The sequence below is a fragment of the Uranotaenia lowii genome, chromosome 2 (genome assembly GCF_029784155.1).
Source record: "Uranotaenia lowii strain MFRU-FL chromosome 2, ASM2978415v1, whole genome shotgun sequence".
Lineage (NCBI taxonomy): Eukaryota > Metazoa > Arthropoda > Insecta > Diptera > Culicidae > Uranotaenia > Uranotaenia lowii.
Genome location: NC_073692.1, coordinates 333,647,676 through 333,669,038, shown reverse-complemented (window position 1 = coordinate 333,669,038; position 21,363 = coordinate 333,647,676). Strand labels below are relative to the sequence as shown.

The window sequence follows — 21,363 nt, the reverse complement described above, 5'->3', positions numbered from 1 at the left end:
CTTGAACGAGTTCAACGTAGTTTTATAAGGTACGCTTTACGGCGCCTTCCCTGGACTGAACCGCTTCGTCTTCCGTCTTACGAACAAAGATGCGCCCTTGTAAATCTGGCCACGCTTGAAAAACGTCGTACCGAACTTCAGCAAACTTTTATTTTTGACACCCTGACTCATCGTGTGGACTGCTCTTACATACTCCAGCGTGTCAATTTATACGTATCCACGAGGACGCTCCGACAACGCCAGTTTCTCTGGATATCTTACCACCGTACTGCGTATGGTCGAAACCACCCAATCGACAATTGCTGTGAACGTTTCAATGTAGTGTACCATCTGTTTGATTTTAATGTATGTAAACGTAAATTTAAACTAGACAGTAGAATAACCTAGTTTTTAAGAAATTTGTCTGTATGGTAATTCCTCATCCAAAGACTAAGTAATAAATAAATAAATATGTGATTATGTTTCAATTTTTTTCTGCTTGGCAATTGCCCAAAATTTTTCGATAGGGCGGAATTGAGGGCAGTTGGGTGGGTTGATGTTCTTTTCGACAAAATCCACCCGTTGGCCTGATACCACTGCACAGTGGTGCAGAACATCAATCTAGCTGTACGAAATTAATAGCGCCCAGGGATGAAGAGATAGACATTTCATGTCTTCAGCAACATTGTTCAGTTATTCAAGGAGCATATTCTTGTATCAAAATTTTTGCCGAGGGGTCCACCTATAAGGGTATATACGGACGATAGTATTGACGAAAAATTGGCCTCAGCCATAACCTCAAACTTTGATTTGCTGGCGGCCTCACCAGTGATGCTAGGTGCGTTACTAAAATCAGTATTTGTTTGATTTCAACTAATTATAATATTTCTGAATTGATTAAATTTTTTAAATGTCAACAGCTAAACGTTTGAATTCATTATGAGGCGTCCCAAAATGGATAAAGATAAGCCATATTTTTCTAATGCAAATTCTAAGTACTTATGAAAAGGTTTTTCAATAACAATGCAATTGCAAAATATAATCATTTTCCAAATATCAATTCACTTGGCAACCCTGAACGCCCAAAAAAATCAAAACACGAACACCGTGTATCGTTTTTCCACAGGGCGAATTTGTCGCTATGAGTACCGGAAAAACGCGTTTATCGTGCGCCCTTCTCAAAAAGCGATTCTGTTCTCCCATGGTTTGAGGTTAGGGCTGAGGCCTCCTGCTAAGGTGGTGTTCGTGTAAAACTGTCAATATATCCTAATAGCGAGATAAAAATGCTAACTTTTTTGTTTTTCAAATTAGGGCTTTGATGTCTTCGACAAAGTTGTTTATCTGATCAAAATACATAAGTTTGTTGAATATGTCAAAGCCTTATCACATAACCTTCAGGAGCTACAGTCAAAGTAAAAAAAATCTCTTAAAAAAACAGTTTTTTTAACATGACACATTGTAGGTTGGATAAAATGGTTCGCTGTTGTACAAAGTTGTAACAAGCCACAATCTACAATTGTCTCATACATTATGATGGGTTTAGAAGTCGTTGAAGCCCTATAGAATGCATTCAGTATATTTTATTGGCAAATTTTTGAAGACTCGTCCATCGAAAAGTGCACATTTTCGCAACATCCCCTTTTTTGTGATTGTTGTTGATGATGAGCGAAACCATTTCCATTTGAAATTAGCGGGGAAATCGGTGGAAATAGAGATTTGAATGGTTGTTCATACACATTTTATGTAAAAATTACCTATTTTATTTATAGAAAAAACGTTAAAACTTTTAATTTTGCCGTCCTTTGGCTTCTACATTCTTCTTCAATGTCCGGTTTGGTTGCTTACTGATAAGATCGTATTCTTTCGCACAGACGAATCCTTCTGACAGTGCGCCGGTCGGAATTGCATTTCTTGACGATGTCATAGTCCGACTGCCCTGGGTTTACCTTGATCGTTCTCAACACCTTCAAATGCAGTTTCCGATCCTTAGGTCCACCATAACGTTTGTTATGAACCTGCCGAGCGATATGCATACTAACGGAAAAGTTTGAGAACGCTGCACACGATGGATTTGACCATTTTTAAAGATTTTGCGATTTTTGAACCCGATCACGTCGGGTGGGTATCCAAAATTAATTTTCGTTGGCTTCCATCACGTGTAACTTTTTTGAAACAAAACGAATCGTAATGGAATTTTCGGCACTGATAGAGGAAACATTTCCAAACAAAATACTGTTAAAACATTCCAGATCCGACAATTAGGAGTGCTATGGTATAATAAACAGTTCGTCCAGATTTAAGAAGATCCATGCTTTACCTCTAGATCCAGGCTTCCTAGTAGTCGACAACCGTTTTCAGAACACTTTAATTATTTTGGTGACAGTTGATTAAGCCACATTCAACGATTTAGCTATTACTGCGTGAGCGTACGTTGGGTTTTTCACGACGCATGTAAAACGAAATTTGATTCGTAGCTCCTCTTGCGTGGACGCAATTTTGATAACGAAATATAATTCTTGTTGTTTTGATTCTCTTAGAAGTGCGTTTATTCTGTGGTTAAAAATCGAGGGAATCGGAATAAAAACAGTTCTAGAAGGTTTTGAACAACAAGCACAGTTGGATTTTCATCTTTCAACCATTTCCCATCGATTCCACCATGTTACAAACACTTGTTGTGACGCATTTTTGAGTTATTGACAAAATAACATATATTGACGTTCATTTTCACGGGAAGTGTGAAGCAGGCTTTAGAGATAAAACGAGAGAGAATAACACTTAAATTTTAACCATTGTACTGTGAGAATGCAAAACTACAAAAAAGTGATAAAATCAGAAAACAATCCAAACATTACTATGCTGATTGAAATGAAGTTATGTGCGACTCGAATTGAGAAATAAGAATTTGTTCTAGAATGGTACTTCAAAGTCGTTTTATGAAAAAAGCGTCACTCAGGGCTGAAGAACGATTGAAGAAACAGCACAATGATCATGTTCATATTAAAAACGAAATTGCGATTCTCATATTTTCTTTACTATGGTGTCATGTAACTGGATAGAAAGACATTAGCGGTTAAGTGGCTATCAACCGAGTAAATAACACAGTTTTCCAGTGTAACTACTCTGGCACAACGATTAGGTCAATGCGAAGGCAAGCCACGTTCATATACTTCCGGTTTTCCTCGGTTTGTGAATAGATATAAAACATTCTACCTCAACTATTTGAGACTTTTAATACCAATACAAATTGACTAGTTAAAATTGCAAAAGTTAAAATGCCAGTGAATACCGAAAAGTGTCAACATAACTGAAATTTCAGAAACTGGTAAACTTCTGATCACCATAAGAATGCCCACTCTTTGAGTTTTACATATGTATGTGTAAATTGAGACGTTATTTCTTTATTTAAATAACAACAACTGCAACACTCACAGAATCTTAACGAATTTATTAAGTACACTGTTTCTCAATTTCAATTTGTAAATACGTGCAATAATGAATCGTTAGCATACAGTTGTTGCAAATTGGAAGAGAAAATGCGTCCTACTCGGTTGCAAGTTTTGCATATGTTGTTAGACATTCGTGGAATGGATGAGTTTCAGCTAATCGCAGAAAATCGGTAGGACTGAATCAATCATTCAGTTTGTCCATGATTACCATCCAGCTCTAGAAAAATCCTACGCATCACAAAATCTGATTATGAAACCTCACTAAATTTGATCCATAGACAACATACGTTACAATTGAAATTTTCATTCCTGGAACAAAAAATCCTTCTTAGAAGCTTCGTCTTCACAAAGAAGGAAATGGTTTTGTTTCAATCATTCACTAATTCAATTGATCAATTTGAACATCTGTAATCTGTGATCTAAAATTAATCAAATCTAGGAAACGATTGAATTTCGCTAATGAGATATCTTCTCAATTATTTCTTATGTGCCCAGCTGAAGCGTTCTCAATAAAAGGATGGTCATCAAAAACGCTCACGCACAATACCGGATAACTTACGCAAAATATCTTTTTCCTAGATGAAGCAGTGATTGTAAGCTTTACTGGGCAAGAAAAGGTGTATCATTTCAACATGTTGCAAACTTCTGTCTCAGTTTTAACAACTGTCATGCGACTGATTGGTAACTTTGAATTCAGTGATATAAATAACCGTTTAGTTGTTGTTGATATTTGATTGCTTTCAGTTCAATCACATTTTGCAGTCGAGAATTATTGCACCGTTGTGTATTACGACCCCAATTTGCGGGCTTCTGACAAACCATGCGAAATTTCCTGTGAATTTTTGCAGTCGATTGAGCTGGCATTCGGTTCCCTGGAAAATGATTACCATTCGGTGATGTGGATTGCGGAGGACGACGATGCCGACATTATGCTGCTGAATGTTGCCATTGAAACAGGTTGTCAGGTGAGTAGTAAAAGCTACTTAAATGCTTTTAAAGTTGTTAAAACTAATAGACATAACTTTTTTCAGAGTTACCTGATTGTGACGCAGAATGTTACCAATTTCTTTAACATGAAACTCATTTTGAAGGAGAAAACGATTCAACGAATAAGGGACATTAATCTGCTCATTTTTGATAACGATGGGTTGTTTCTGGAGGAGGGTTTACTGAAAGATGAAATACTGAGGTGTAAGTACAACTAAAATAACTATACGATTCGATTTTAGCTGCTTTCTAATATTATTCGTAAAAAATCTTAAATGTGAAATTAGATAACAACAAGACAACAATCTACTTATACGCCTTTTTCAATAAAAAAGGACGATAGAAAACGAAAATCCATTAAAAAAATCAATATTTTTGGCAACCCAGCTGAACATTTGAAAAATTTCATTGAAAAATACGAATTGGGCGATTGACAATTTAATCCGGAAGAATATGTTGCCAAAAAGTCTCAAATAGGGGAGAAGCGGGCTATATGCGCCTATTCAGCAGAATACTGATTTAATCAAATATTACATCGAATGGATTTAAGGAGAGGTCGACTGGAGAATTTGATGCGTTTGTTATTCGGCAGTTCAGTCAAAAAATTTCGAAAACGATTTTTCGATTATTCCGACGTTTCAATGCTGTTTAGCATCATCTCGTTTCGAAATTTTTTGACTGAACTGCCGAATAACAAACGCATTACATCGAATATATGTACAAAAACCCGATTTAATACACTTAACAGTGGATTGGAGCCTTTCTAACAGAGTGTAAGTTATATTTGGAAATATATAAAATAATATAGAATACACATGATAGATTCCTTCCCTCTGCATCATATAAGTATGATTTCAGATATTCAAACAAGAAAAATTCCGATCTCAATATAAAAAAATGATGCATAGTACGTTTTTTGGGGAAAAGCGAACTGGTATGTAAGGAGTTCATTTTATGTATGGAAAGAATGGTATTTAAACAGTTGAATTTCCAAATCTTATAACACGCTGAAATGGTGCCGTGGTAGCAACCAGAACTTTCACGATGCTGGTCACGGTTCGAATCTTACTGTTTTTTTATGCTTTTTTTCCTGAATAAGTAAAACCAACTACAATATTGATGGATAGCCGTGACACGTGGCCTAGCATGATACCTTTTTTAGAGCTCAACCATGCATAAAAGAAAAAATTCTCATAAATGCAGGGGAAAGTAATATGACTATTAAATGATTAATCTCATTCTGAAAACTAAATCTGAAATCTTATTCTGATTCTAAAGTTTGAATTTTGAGTTACAGCACTTAGTCTAATATTTGAATATAATTTCCAATTTCAAATTCCAGGTTGATCTTTAATCCGAATTCTTAATCAGAATTCTAAATCTGAATTCTCAATCTGAATTCTGAATCTAAACTCAGAATTTGAATTATGAATCTGAATTCTGAATTCAAATTCAGAATTAAGATTTTAAAATTAAGAATTTAGAATTCAGAATTCAGAATTCAGAATTCAGAATTCTGGATTCTTAATTCTCAATTCAAAATTTTGAATTTTGAATTCTTAATTATAATTCTGAATCTAAATTCTAAATCTGTATTCTGTATCTGAATTCTGTATCTGAATCTGGAATCTGGATTCTAAATCTGAATCTGAATTCTAATTCTGGATTCTGAATCTGAATTCTGAATCTGATAAAGATGGATAGAAAAATGAAGAGAAAAGAGCAAAAGAACATTTTTGCAAGAAAAACTTATAAACGCACACCATACTTTACCCCGCAACATCAATCATTATAAACTTTCAATTCCGATATTCTTTCTCCAAGAATCTAAATTTTCACCGATATGCTGAAAATATATTTACAAAAATCTGAATTCTGAATCTGAATTCTAAATCTTAATTCTGATTGTGAATTCTGAATTTGAATTCTGAATCTGAATTCTGAATCTGAATCTAAATTCTGAATCTGAATTCAGAATCTGAATTCTGAATCTGAATTCTGAATCTGAATTCTGAATCTGAATTCTGAATCTGAATTCTGAATCTGAATTTTGAATCTGAATTCTGAATCTGAATTCTGAATCTGAATTCTGAATCTGAACTCTGAATCTGAACTCTGAATCTGAATTCTGAATCTGAATTCTGAATCTGAATTCTGAATCTGAATTCTGAATCTGAATTTTGAATCTGAATTCTGAATCTGAATTCTGAATCTGAATTCTGAATCTGAATTCTGAATCTGAATTCTGAATCTGAATTCTGAATCTGAATTCTGAATCTGAATTCTGAATCTGAATTCTGAATCTGAATTCTGAATCTGAATTCTGAATCTGAATTCTGAATCTGAATTCTGAATCTGAATTCTGAATCTGAATTCTGAATCTGAATTCTGAATCTGAATTCTGAATCTGAATTCTGAATCTGAATTCTGAATCTGAATTCTGAATCTGAATTCTGAATCTGAATTCTGAATCTGAATTCTGAATCTGAATTCTGAATCTGAATTCTGAATCTGAATTCTGAATCTGAATTCTGAATCTGAATTCTGAATCTGAATTCTGAATCTGAATTCTGAATCTGAATTCTGAATCTGAATTCTGAATCTGAATTCTGAATCTGAATTCTGAATCTGAATTCTGAATCTGAATTCTGAATCTGAATTCTGAATCTGAATTCTGAATCTGAATTCTGAATCTGAATTCTGAATCTGAATTCTGAATCTGAATTCTGAATCTGAATTCTGAATCTGAATTCTGAATCTGAATTCTGAATCTGAATTCTGAATCTGAATTCTGAATCTGAATTCTGAATCTGAATTCTGAATCTGAATTCTGAATCTGAATTCTGAATCTGAATTCTGAATCTGAATTCTGAATCTGAATTCTGAATCTGAATTCTGAATCTGAATTCTGAATCTGAATTCTGAATCTGAATTCTGAATCTGAATTCTGAATCTGAATTCTGAATCTGAATTCTGAATCTGAATTCTGAATCTGAATTCTGAATCTGAATTCTGAATCTGAATTCTGAATCTGAATTCTGAATCTGAATTCTGAATCTGAATTCTGAATCTGAATTCTGAATCTGAATTCTGAATTCTGAATCTGAATTCTGAATCTGAATTCTGAATCTGAATTCTGAATCTGAATTCTGAATCTGAATTCTGAATCTGAATTCTGAATCTGAATTCTGAATCTGAATTCTGAATCTGAATTCTGAATCTGAATTCTGAATCTGAATTCTGAATCTGAATTCTGAATCTGAATTCTGAATCTGAATTCTGAATCTGAATTCTGAATCTGAATTCTGAATCTGAATTCTGAATCTGAATTCTGAATCTGAATTCTGAATCTGAATTCTGAATCTGAATTCTGAATCTGAATTCTGAATCTGAATTCTGAATCTGAATTCTGAATCTGAATTCTGAATCTGAATTCTGAATCTGAATTCTGAATCTGAATTCTGAATCTGGATTCTGAATCTGAATTCTGAATCTGAATTCTGAATCTGAATTCTGAATCTGAATTCTGAATCTGAATTCTGAATCTGAATTCTGAATCTGAATTCTGAATCTGAATTCTGAATCTGAATTCTGAATCTGAATTCTGAATCTGAATTCTGAATCTGAATTCTGAATCTGAATTCTGAATCTGAATTCTGAATCTGAATTCTGAGTCTGAATTCTGAATCTGAATTCTGAATCTGAATCTGAATTCTGAATCTGAATCTGAATTCTGAGAATCTGAATTCTGAATCTGAATTCTGAATCTGAATTCTGAATCTGAATTCTTAATCTGAATTCTGAATCTGAATTCTAAATCTGAATTCTGAATCTGAATATGAGTTTTGAATCTGAATTTTGAATTCTGAATTCTGAATCCTGAATTCTGATTCCTAAACCTGTATTCTGAATTTGAAAACTGAATCTGAATTAATTAAGAATTTAGAATTCAGAATTTAGAATTCAGAATTCAGAATTCAGAATTCAGAATTCTGGATTCTGAATTCTCAATTCAAAATTTTGAATTTTGAATTCTTAATTATAATTCTGAATCTAAATTCTAAATCTGTATTCTGTATCTGAATTCTGTATCTGAATCTGGAATCTGGATTCTAAATCTGAATCTGAATTCTAATTCTGGATTCTGAATCTGAATTCTGAATCTGATAAAGATGGATAGAAAAATGAAGAGAAAAGAGCAAAAGAACATTTTTGCAAGGAAAACTTATAAACGCACACCATACTTTACCCCGCAACATCAATCATTATAAACTTTCAATTCCGATATTCTTTCTCCAAGAATCTAAATTTTCACCGATATGCTGAAAATATATTTACAAAAATCTGAATTCTGAATCTGAATTCTAAATCTTAATTCTGATTGTGAATTCTGAATTTGAATTCTGAATCTGAATTCTGAATCTGAATCTAAATTCTGAATCTGAATTCAGAATCTGAATTCTGAATCTGAATTCTGAATCTGAATTCTGAATCTGAATTCTGAATCTGAATTCTGAATCTGAATTTTGAATCTGAATTCTGAATCTGAATTCTGAATCTGAATTCTGAATCTGAACTCTGAATCTGAACTCTGAATCTGAATTCTGAATCTGAATTCTGAATCTGAATTCTGAATCTGAATTTTGAATCTGAATTCTGAATCTGAATTCTGAATTCTGAATCTGAATTCTGAATCTGAATTCTGAATCTGAATTCTGAATCTGAATTCTGAATCTGAATTCTGAATCTGAATTCTGAATCTGAATTCTGAATCTGAATTCTGAATCTGAATTCTGAATCTGAATTCTGAATCTGAATTCTGAGTCTGAATTCTGAATCTGAATTCTGAATCTGAATTCTGAATCTGAATTCTGAATCTGAATTCTGAATCTGAATTCTGAATCTGAATTCTGAATCTGAATTCTGAATCTGAATTCTGAATCTGAATTCTGAATCTGAATTCTGAATCTGAATTCTGAATCTGAATTCTGAATCTGAATTCTGAATCTGAATTCTGAATCTGAATTCTGAATCTGAATTCTGAATCTGAATTCTGAATCTGAATTCTGAATCTGAATTCTGAATCTGAATTCTGAATCTGAATTCTGAATCTGAATTCTGAATCTGAATTCTGAATCTGAATTCTGAATCTGAATTCTGAATCTGAATTCTGAATCTGAATTCTGAATCTGAATTCTGAATCTGAATTCTGAATCTGAATTCTGAATCTGAATTCTGAATCTGAATTCTGAATCTGAATTCTGAATCTGAATTCTGAATCTGAATTCTGAATCTGAATTCTGAATCTGAATTCTGAATCTGAATTCTGAATCTGAATTCTGAATCTGAATTCTGAATCTGAATTCTGAATCTGAATTCTGAATCTGAATTCTGAATCTGAATTCTGAATCTGAATTCTGAATCTGAATTCTGAATCTGAATTCTGAATCTGAATTCTGAATCTGAATTCTGAATCTGAATTCTGAATCTGAATTCTGAATCTGAATTCTGAATCTGAATTCTGAATCTGAATTCTGAATCTGAATTCTGAATCTGAATTCTGAATCTGAATTCTGAATCTGAATTCTGAATCTGAATTCTGAATCTGAATTCTGAATCTGAATTCTGAATCTGAATTCTGAATCTGAATTCTGAATCTGAATTCTGAATCTGAATTCTGAATCTGAATTCTGAATCTGAATTCTGAATCTGAATTCTGAATCTGAATTCTGAATCTGAATTCTGAATCTGGATTCTGAATCTGAATTCTGAATCTGAATTCTGAATCTGAATTCTGAATCTGAATTCTGAATCTGAATTCTGAATCTGAATTCTGAATCTGAATTCTGAATCTGAATTCTGAATCTGAATTCTGAATCTGAATTCTGAATCTGAATTCTGAATCTGAATTCTGAATCTGAATTCTGAATCTGAATTCTGAATCTGAATTCTGAATCTGAATTCTGAATCTGAATTCTGAATCTGAATTCTGAATCTGAATTCTGAATCTGAATTCTGAATCTGAATTCTGAGTCTGAATTCTGAATCTGAATTCTGAATCTGAATCTGAATTCTGAATCTGAATCTGAATTCTGAGAATCTGAATTCTGAATCTGAATTCTGAATCTGAATTCTTAATCTGAATTCTGAATCTGAATTCTAAATCTGAATTCTGAATCTGAATATGAGTTCTGAATCTGAATTTTGAATTCTGAATTCTGAATCCTGAATTCTGATTACTAAACCTGTATTCTGAATTTGAAAACTGAATCTGAATTCTGCATCTGAAGTTGAATCTTAATTATGTATGAGTATGTAGAAATGAAAAAAAAAAACATAAATTCATTCTTCAACATGGGTAAAAAAAAACGAAGGTCATAAAATCTTCATATAAATTAGTGGAGTAGCTTTTATGTTGAAATTTCCTTCAGTTTTTGAGAAATCGATTTTATTTTAACTGTTGTCAAAATTGCCGAACTTCAAACCGTGCAGGCTAAATGCGCCTATTTATGTTTTAGGAAAAATTTCTGTTTTTTTGGCAATATTTCCGTATAATTTCATTGGAAATGCTAGAAAGTGATAACTTTCATAAGACAAAGCTGAAGTTATATTAAAATCTATTTCTTTTATTATTCTATAGAATAAAACAAAATTTAGGGTTGCCATATTATGGAGGCAGTTCATCCATATGAAAAACTTTATCAAATCTGTTTTGAGATTTTCAATTCTTTCTAAAGGTGTTAATTAGAGCTTAAATTCGAAGTTTGAATGGTAAAAATTATATATTTATTCTATTTAATCTGTTATTTCAGGATAGCGGCATTTCACAAACATGATGGGGGCATAAAAAACACTCTTTTATTCCGGGCTTGTGATATAGCTCAGTTGGCAAGTCTGTTGTCACCTGAGCAGATGTCCGCGAGTTCGAGCCCAAGAGTAAACATCGAACACAGTTGTACCGGATAAGTTTTTCAATAACGATCCGCCAACTGTAACGTTGATAAAGTCGCGAATGCCATAATGATGGTAAAACGACTATAATCGAAACAAAAAAAAACTCTCTTATTCCACTACCCAATCGTTATGAAGCCATCATAAAAGCTTAAATTTGTTTAACTTCTAAGGCTAATTTAAAAAAGAAACAAAAACCACCCAACTTTTTGTTTTGAGCTTATTTACGTATAATTTTTAAAAGTCATAATATTACATCAAAAGGTATCAAATCCTTGTATGATTTTTTAATTTTTTTTTGGTTGGTTTATTGATAAAATTCTTTCTTGCCTTATGTTCAAAGCGTATTCCCCTCAAAATGCATTGATTAGATATGTTTTCTTGTCAGCCATTTCGTCATACGGCCGTAGGGTCATTTAACCCGATAGGCCCATTTAGGAAACCTTTTCCCTATGTTGATTGGTGATTTAAAATATCATCGAAGCGTTTTGATGAACGATGAACGGGATTGACTTTTTTTGATAATCTAATACGCGTCTCTTCCCTTCACCGATTCTAAAACCCAGCAAACATTTTTGCAGGTACAGTTGCGTTCAAAAAAGAATGAAATCGCGTGAAGCTGCGCACCCACTTTCAATTTTGACGAGCTACTATTTCTCTTTCGGTTGATATTTTTTCATGAAAATTTCACACAATCTAGTTCAACTATCTAACTAACACTTTACGAAATTTGAAGTCTTTACAATGACGGGAAACAAAGATAGAGGTATTTCCGTAAAAAAGGAAATTTGGAATTGCTTCACTAAACTTGCTGTACCTTCGACAATTTTCATTGAAAAATCTTGAAATTTGGTCCAAAGATGTAAAAATATTTACCAGGCCAAGTTTCGTCAAAATCGATGAACGTGATCAAAAATGGTGCCGGGTAGAAAATCAGGTTCATTATCGCCCAACATACGATTTCATTCTCTTTTGAACGAATGTTTGTATGGAAACATCGTAATCCACGTATTCTTCGTTTTTTTTTTGAAAAATCAAAATTTTTCACAAAGAAGGTTGTAAATAGATAGAAACTTCATTCCTGCTTTGATTCGGAAGCAGTTCAAGTTAAACATGTTACATTTTTTTTTCTATAAAAAATACATTTCTTACAACAAACAGAAAATTAGAGCCAAAAATGGTTTGTGTGACACTTTTGCGCAGAATCAGAACGCATACCGAAGATATTTCTACAAAAAAACTATAACACAGCTAAACTTTTTTTTAGTATTTTAAAAGCTCGATATTTGAACCGTTATTTAAGAAATACGTTCCTCTTTGTTTATTAAAAAAAAACTAGCTGATTCCTGCCGTGATTTTACGAATCTCAATTCAGAGATTCACTTAAACACGTCTGTCGCTCACAAGAATAGATCAATGACTGACTTTGTTTTGTTTGTTTGTCAAGTGTTGCCAAAATTGCAAACGTTGTCAATGAAATTTATTTTATTTTATTTATCTTCAGTGTTGCCGAATACAACTATTATTTTAATTTATTTTTAATTAAATTTGATTTCTTTTCTTCATATCCTTCATCTTAAAAGAAGATCGATTGGAAGTTTAAATTCAGAGAAATAACTATGTGTTTTGTGAATAGAAACGTTAATTATTAGATGTAAGTTACTTAGAACGTAAAGTGTTAGAAGTTAGTATTTTGAATTGTAATCTTAATTTTTTTTTTCTTCAAAGACGCGAATAACCAAAAGTTGGTTAAAACGTCTCTAATAAAATAAAAAAAAAAAAAAAAAAAAATATCCTTCATCTCATCCCTACATTCCTTCTCACCTTTATTCTCAATTAAAACTTTTTTTATGCGTCGACTTTTGTTTTTTTTTTTCTTAAGAACTAAATTGTTTTACCAAACATCCTTTATTTTTATTCCATATTCCACATCTTTATTCTCCATCCTACAAAATTTATTTAATTTCTGCATATCCTTCATCTCATCTTTACATTCCTTCTCAACTCTATTCTCAATATAATCTTTAAATTACAGACTTTTGTTTTTCTAAAACACAAAATTTTATGTCCCAAATATCCCTCATTTCAATTCTACATTCCATTCTCTGCCAAAGCTTTTTAAATCCTTATTATTATTTTCTTATTTAACTTCATCCCATCTAAAAATAATCTTCACAGAAGCCTTCCCAATTGCTGCTTTTCCTGTTGCTCTGCTTTTGTTTATCAGAGCCGGAAAAATCCGCATAAGAAACATTCTTAGCAACAGCTTTCTCAAACTGTGCTTTTCTTGTCATTCTGTCTCTGTTGACCTGAGTCGAAATAATTCGATAGTATTCTTAGAAACAGCCTACCCAACCAGAAGGCTTATTCAAAATATACAATCAGCAGCAGTAGCATTAAAAATCCAAATCGAAAGAAAAAATCAGAAGCAGCAACCTGAAATATCTGCGCTTCTAACGCCAATTCTGTTTTTTTCCACTAGAAGGCCAAATCGAAACAAACAATCAGCAACAGCAGCCTTAAAAATCTGTACATCTTTACCCATCTCCGTTTTTCCACCAGAAGGCCAAATTGAAGCAGACTATCAACAACAACAGCCTTAAAAATCTGCGCTTCCAAAGCCAATTCCATCTTTTTCACAGAAAGGCCAAATCAAAGCAAACAATCAGCAAAAGCTGCCTGGCAATCTGCGCTTCAAAATCCATTCCGTCTTTTTCTACCGGAAAGCCAAATCAACAGAACAATTCCGTCTGATTCAACCGGAAGGCCAATTCAAAACAAACACCAGCAGCAGCCTTGAATATCTGCGCTTCTTTAGGCAGTTCCGTCTTATTCCACCGGAAGGCCAAATCAAAACAATCAGCAGCAGCAGCCTTAAATATCTGCGCTATTTGTGCTTATTCTACCAACCACGCCATTGTCGTGATTTTACGAATCTCAATTCAGAGATTCACTTAAACACGTCTGTCGCTCACAAGAATAGATCAATGACTGACTTTGTTTTGTTTGTTTGCCTAGTGTTGTCAAAATTGCAAACGTTGTCAATGAAGTTTATTTTATTTATCTTCAGTGTTGCCGAATACAACTAATATTTTAATTTATTTTTAATTAAATTTGATTTCTTTTCTTCATATCCTTCATCTCATCCCTACAATCCCGTACGAACTTCGTTTCGCTTTAAATCGTTAATACATCAAAATGAGTTCAGATAATGAATTCGAAACATTGTTTCGACAGTTTTGGGGAAAACATTCAACAGTGTTTAAAGTCGCCACTTTTTCTAGTCCTTTGACTTGAAATTCAAATTAAACGGTTGATTGGCTTTTTATTAAAATTTATGTGAGAGAGTTTTCTTTTTGATCGGTTGCAAAATCTAGACATTATGGCAGAAACATGTACTATTTGTTTATATGCACGACTAATTTGCTTGACCTTCACACCTAGATTTTTTACCAAGTATCAATTAACTACCTCCCTTAAAATTATTGCACAAAACACTGCACTTTTAATAAAACACTTTTTTTCCGTCATAACTCCCATTAGCCATTTTTTCTATTCAAATTATATGTAAAATAACGTCAGTAACTTGAAAACAGTGAACAGTCAATGTAGACGACCCCTTTCGCCGACCTTTGACACGGAACATGCTACCTGGAGTCAATTGCTCATAGTTTATAACCCTCATCTGAAGATTTTCATCTCAATCCGATGCATAATCACGACAATATCGCGAAAAAAGTGAGAAACCAACATGGACGACCCCTTTTTTTGACCACGATTCAAAACTCGACATCTGAAATCAATAACCATTACTGTAAAACTCCCATGTTCCAATTTTCATTACAATTCTATGCACAATCAAGAGAATATTGCAAAAACAGTGAACATATGAATGACCCTTTTGCCGACCCCTGAGTCAAGATTTGAAACCTGAAAGCAATTGAGCGTCCCTCAAAACTCCTATGTGGAAATGTTCATCTCAATCCAAGGTAGAATAACGTCAAAATCGCAAAAACGTTAAATTTGGATATGGACGACCCCTTCGGCCGACCCCTGATCTGCAATTTGAATCTTGAAATCCATTGCTCGTCCCTCATGTGCTTATTTTCATCACAATTCGATGTATAATAACGTCAATATCGCAAAAACATTAAAAGGTTGATATGGACGACCCCCTTGATCGACCCTTGATCCAAAATTTGTAACTTGGAATCGATTGCTCGTCTCTCAAAATACTCATGTGCTAAATTTCTTCACAATCCGATGTATAATAATGCCAATATCGCAAAAACATTAAACAGTCGATATGGACGACCCCTTTGGCCGACCCCTGATCCCAAATTAAATAGCTGGAATCGATTACTCGTCTTCCAAAACTCCCATGTGGAAACTTTCATCACAATCCAATGTATGATAACGCCAATATCGCAAAAACATTGAACAGTTCTTTCATATGGAAGACCCCTTTGGCTGACCCCTGTTTCTAATTTTGATACCTGGAATCAATGCGAAAAAAATATTTGTCTTGTATGGACGATCCCCATCAGAAGGGGTCATCCGGAAATCTAAAAACATTTTTCATCATTCCTGGTCCTAGTGAGCATCCATTCCAAATTTCAGCTCTCTAGCTCTTAAGACGACTGAGCCTATAGAGGACAAACAAACAAACAAACCCACAGAAATTGCTTTTTTATATATATAGATGTAAAGTTGAGTATTGATCTTGTACAGGGACCGGCAATTAAAGTGCTACATTGAAGTTGAGTTTAACCACTCGCCGCAGACGGTCGAGGAACGCATCGTATGAGGCCCACAGGTGTTCTTGTGGTATTTTATCCCAGGCTGCCACGAGATGTAGCTTCAGGACCTCCACACCTTCATGTTTCTCAGAGCAGATTGCGGCCTCCAACATACTCCAAACAGCGAAGTCCATAGGGTTCAGGTCTGGCGAACTTGCCGGCCACTGAACCCTAGAAAATGTTGCGCAATCCAAAGGTGGTTTTTTTTTCGCTTTGTGAGCCGGCGCCGAGTCTTGTTGGAAAACCCAATTCCTGGAACCAAAATGTCGACGTGCCCACGGTTCGACGATATTCTGTAGAACTAGTTCCCGATATGTATTTTGGTTGATCTTCGCTCCTTCAGGGACAAAAACTAGCGGAGTCCGGCCATCACGGGTGATTCCGGCCCAAACCATCACTGATGCTGTTTTTTCGTTCGTCGGGTGGCCGTCAGCAAGGCTTCGTGATCTGCCAGACAGACTCTGTTGTTCTGCTTATTCATGAACTGCTGTACGGTGAAGAGTTTCTTGTCGGTAAACACGATATTCTCCAACCTTCTTCAGCAGCGCCTTTTACCCGTTCTTGTTTCTGCCTCACCGTAAGGTCTTGAACCTTTTGGATCTTTAAAGGTTTGACCAGAAGTTTATCTTTCAGGATCCGACGGAGACTTCGATCCGATATGTTGAGATCCTCTGCCAATTTAGTGGCACTACGACGAGGGTTTCTCTTGAGGCGCTTCTTGACGATCTTCGCCATGGCAGGTCAGTCGTCCACCATCATACCGTTTTTTGGCACTTCCGGTCTCTAGGTATCTTTTAACTGTACAGTATTCAAAACTTCTGCACAAAATTATATCGGACAGCTCACGAATTATGTCCTTCTGCCGTTTGCCAGCTAGGAACAAGCCACGTTTCTGTTAGAGATCCATTTTTCCGGATAACACCTGATTACAAAAGTAACACTTACATCCAATGATAGCTAAGACTTAATGTAAAAAAAGCGACTGTTTCGTGTGCAACGAAATAATTACTGTTGAAGTAAAATAGCAGTTCAATTGCCGTACTCTGTAGTAACTAGCTTTTAGTAGGTATGTAAAAACATGTAAAACCATTTTCTACTGATTTTATATCTTCCAACTGTACAGTTTATCCAAATCTTTGGTTTCTGGTACCCTCAAATGAGAATTACAACTTCTACACCCATGACTTCGGCATAGATGATGGCGTTATCAGATTGGCCAACGTCTTCAATTCGACAACCAATGAGTTTACGTCCGAGGATGAAATGTTTCACGACAAAATGTTCAATCTCAAGGGTCGATCGTTGAGGTTCGCCTCGACCGAATATCTGCCTTACTGCATAGCCCACAATGTCGAAGCCGGCCACGGAAATGTCGATGAAGCGGGCTCCGATTTGGAAAAGGAGCTGATACTGGAAGGTATGGAGGGTAATCTGGTGATCGAGTTTTGCCGGCTGCGTAATTGCACCCTTAAAGTTACTGCTTGTGAGTATTTTTGGAAAATCTTGACTCAAAACATTGAGGTATAACCTGTTTTATAGTTGCCAACAGTGAATGGGGTGACATTTACGAAAACGGCACTGGATTCGGTTCCGTTTACTCGATTTACTCAAAACAAACCGAGTTTGCATTATGTTGTATCTACTACAACTGGTTAGTACTTTTTTTTTTATTGCTGATCCCTCTGTATTCAAAAACTTTATACCATTCCATCCTTAAAGGTTTTTCGATGTTCTCGATGGAAGTCACTATACGGTAAAGTCAACGGTTGTAACCTTGGTACCGGCACCGAAACTTCTACCAACTTATCTGACCATAATATACCCCTTTACGGAAGGTGTTTGGATAGCGATTGCCATTATGTTGGTCATAATGACAGGAGTTCATCACATCATTACCACACTAAATAGGCAGCACAGCAGCGATCGAGACGCACCGGAACCACCGATTGAGAAATCAATATTCGATATGGTTTCCATCTATTTGGATCAAGGAATTTTTCCCAAGAATGTATCTGCTTCAAAATTTTCAACATTTTTGCCTAACATTACCTTTTTCTCTACAGTTCCGTTTCTTCATCATATCGATTTCTGATATCGTTTATTTTACTGTCCGGAGTTGTTCTTAGCAATGGTTACTCGGGAGGTCTGGCAAGTGTTCTGACGGTTCCAAAGTATGAAAAACCCATTGAAACTATCCATGAGTTTGTACTGACGCCTTATCGATGGGGAGTGCCCGCAATAGCTTGGATTCTGGCTATACTAGGAGCAGAGACGGTTGTCACTTGTTCAAAATTAGTAGGTCTCAATCAACTAACAAATCTTTGTCAACTTACAGCAAGACATAAAGGAAGTTATCAAAAAGTGTGACGTGGGCCCGGATGAAGAAATACTCTATCAAAAGTCTTTAACCGGACAGTTTGGGCTTGGTATAGAATTGCTGAATGGAGGAAACTACGCTTTTGAGCCATACGTTCGTAGGGATAACGTACATACATTTCAAATCATAAAGGAAGAGTTCTACTCTGCTTATGCTATCGGATATTCTCAGCGCGGTTGGCCGCTGATGGGTTACTTCAACAAATTTAACCTGGAAGCGACTCAGCACGGATTTATGATCCACTGGGAGAGGGCAACCGTCAGGAAGTATACGGATAATGTGATCGAACAAGCTCTGGTTAAAGCTGGATCCGGGAAGATGGATCCGGACGAATTCGCCCCCCTAACGATGGAACATGTACTGGGACCCATGATTATACTAGGGATTGGGTCGTTGGCCGCCGGTAAAATATTTGTTGCTGAGTTGATCTGGAAGAAGACGAAACCATGGTTTTTAAGATTGTTCAAGAACGAGGGTAAAATAGTTTAACCCTTTAATGCATAGTGTTGTTTTAAAACAACACTAATCAAAATCCAAATATCTCGAAAACGCGTGGAAATTTTTGAGTGATGTATTCACAAAAAATATTTTAGAGATTAAAAGAAATCAGTCCATGGTATTTTTATTGCGATATTCTAATGTATGTGTGAGATATCGAACAAAGTATGCGGAAAAATTGCAAAAATCAAAATTATTTATTATTTTGAAAAAAGTAGTTTTTGGAAAATTGTTGTGTTTTCTTCAGATTTGCAAATTCCAACAAATTTTTTAATCTCAATCAATCAGAAACACCTTCCTGCACCCAATTATCAAGTTTTGGAAGAAATTGGCAAAATCGTATTGTAATTAATTGAGAATTTCGAAAATTATTTTTCAACTTTGATTGGCCATAACTTTTAAAATACTCAAAATAACGACTTCAAACCTGTTGTGTTGTGTTATTCGAATTAAAATGTTATTATTTCAATGAACCAATAGCTGATATTCTCATTTAAAAAAAGTCATGCATTAAAGGGTTAATAGTCCTTAAGAAAAAAATAAACACAATATACAGAAGTTAAACTTCAATATTTTCATCAACTTCATGTTGTATGATGCGTTATGGTCTATGCTTGTAGTTTCATGTAGAATTTACGTCAACAGTTTCCTTTTATGAGATATGATAAAGTGTTGGGAAAGGATGAAACATATTGTAGTTATTTGGAAACCGAACACTCCTTACAGTACACGTACAGATGTGCTTACGGTACATTTACAGTACAAGCGAGCTCTAAAAAGCAGCAAGGAGTAGCTACAGAGCGGTACCCCAGAGCATAAACGACTTCTCAGAGTTCCAAAGCAATAGATAGTGACTTTTGCTTATAAACTTATAGGTAAGCGTCTGGATGAAAGCTGTGTAGTGCACGATAACCATCACTTAAAAAAAAAACTAACTACAAGTGATCATAAAAACCATACGTCATACGCCACCTTCAAACCAGCAGTCAAAATATTTGAATAAATGTAAGAGTAGTTTAGGTCCAAATGTCAATGTGAAAGTGCGTCGAGAAATACACACTCAAGGTTTGGATTATGTTGAACTATTATAGCCCAAATTTACTACAAGCTCTTCGTTAGTGTAGTTCGGTCTAAACTTTGATATTGTAGAGCAGCTTGAAAGATCCAACTAGGCCTGGTGGAGCGACAGATCCAAATTACGGAGCACATACCGGCTGACAGCCATGCGAATCCATTACCATCTCAGCAGATGCAGCTTTCCTCATCGCGGGCATGATTCCCATCAACATCATACTGAAGGAGGATAAAGAATGTTAAGAAGCAAGAGCTGTTAAAGGAGTGCGTAAAGCTCAACAAGCAGCGTCAATGCCCAAGTGATAAGAGCCTCGAACAACGCAAAATGGACGCATAGGCAAATTGGTCAAATTAGAAGGATGGAGAGGTCAGCTTCTACCTGACACAGAAGAACATTCGTGGCGTGTTATAATCGACGTGCAAGATTTCGTTGATCATTTGCGATCAAATACGGGAGTAATACCTAGTTTTATCGCTCAGGGAGATTACTGTTGGAGTGCACACGACATCCTCGGAACAGTAGCTGAAATTTCCCTGAGTAATGATCGACAACCGCTTAAGTTTTGGTGCGCATGCCAACTACTGATGTGAAAGTGCTTCGGCTCATTGGCCTGGATTATGCTGAACTGCCATGGTCCAAAGAGTAGCAAAAGATATCTCCTTCTGAGCGTAGCGCAACTGACCATACGGACATGAAGCTCGATACTAAAATCTGTGGTGGAGTTTCAGCCGCTTCTTTGTACTGTAGTTTCGACAGTGCTACCACTTACCATATACTGACTGGACACTCGATGTCGTTTGTTGGATAGTTTTTCCAGCAGTACGCAATATCGATTCCGGAGTGCACATCGATCGATTTTGACGAAACGCTAACCCAGTTGAAAGGTACCACCCAACTTTCAAAGAAAATAGGCGATTTCGACGTTACAATCGGGCTAAACAGGTAAATTTCTCCAACAGGGATTTTTCGTCAAATTTTGCAAGGTACGCAATACGGACGATAGGTGGCAACATAAGACAAAAAAGATTAGATTTTAGTATCGAGCTTCATGTCCGTATGGTCAGTTGCGCTACGCTTAGAAGGAGATATCTTTTGCTACTCTTTGGACCATGGCAGTTCAGCATAATCCAGGCCAATGAGCCGAAGCACTTTCACATCAGTAGTTGGCATGCGCACCAAAACTTAAGCGGTTGTCGATCATTACTCAGGGAAATTTCAGCTACTGTTCCGAGGATGTCGTGTGCACTCCAA

At 35.3% G+C, this 21,363-nt stretch overlaps 1 pseudogene; it reads left to right on the top strand.

Moving 5' to 3' along the window:
- The first annotated feature begins 3,956 nt into the window (after positions 1-3,956).
- Positions 3,957-19,693, top strand: LOC129747111 (uncharacterized; annotated as a pseudogene).
- Positions 19,694-21,363: the final 1,670 nt, after the last annotated feature.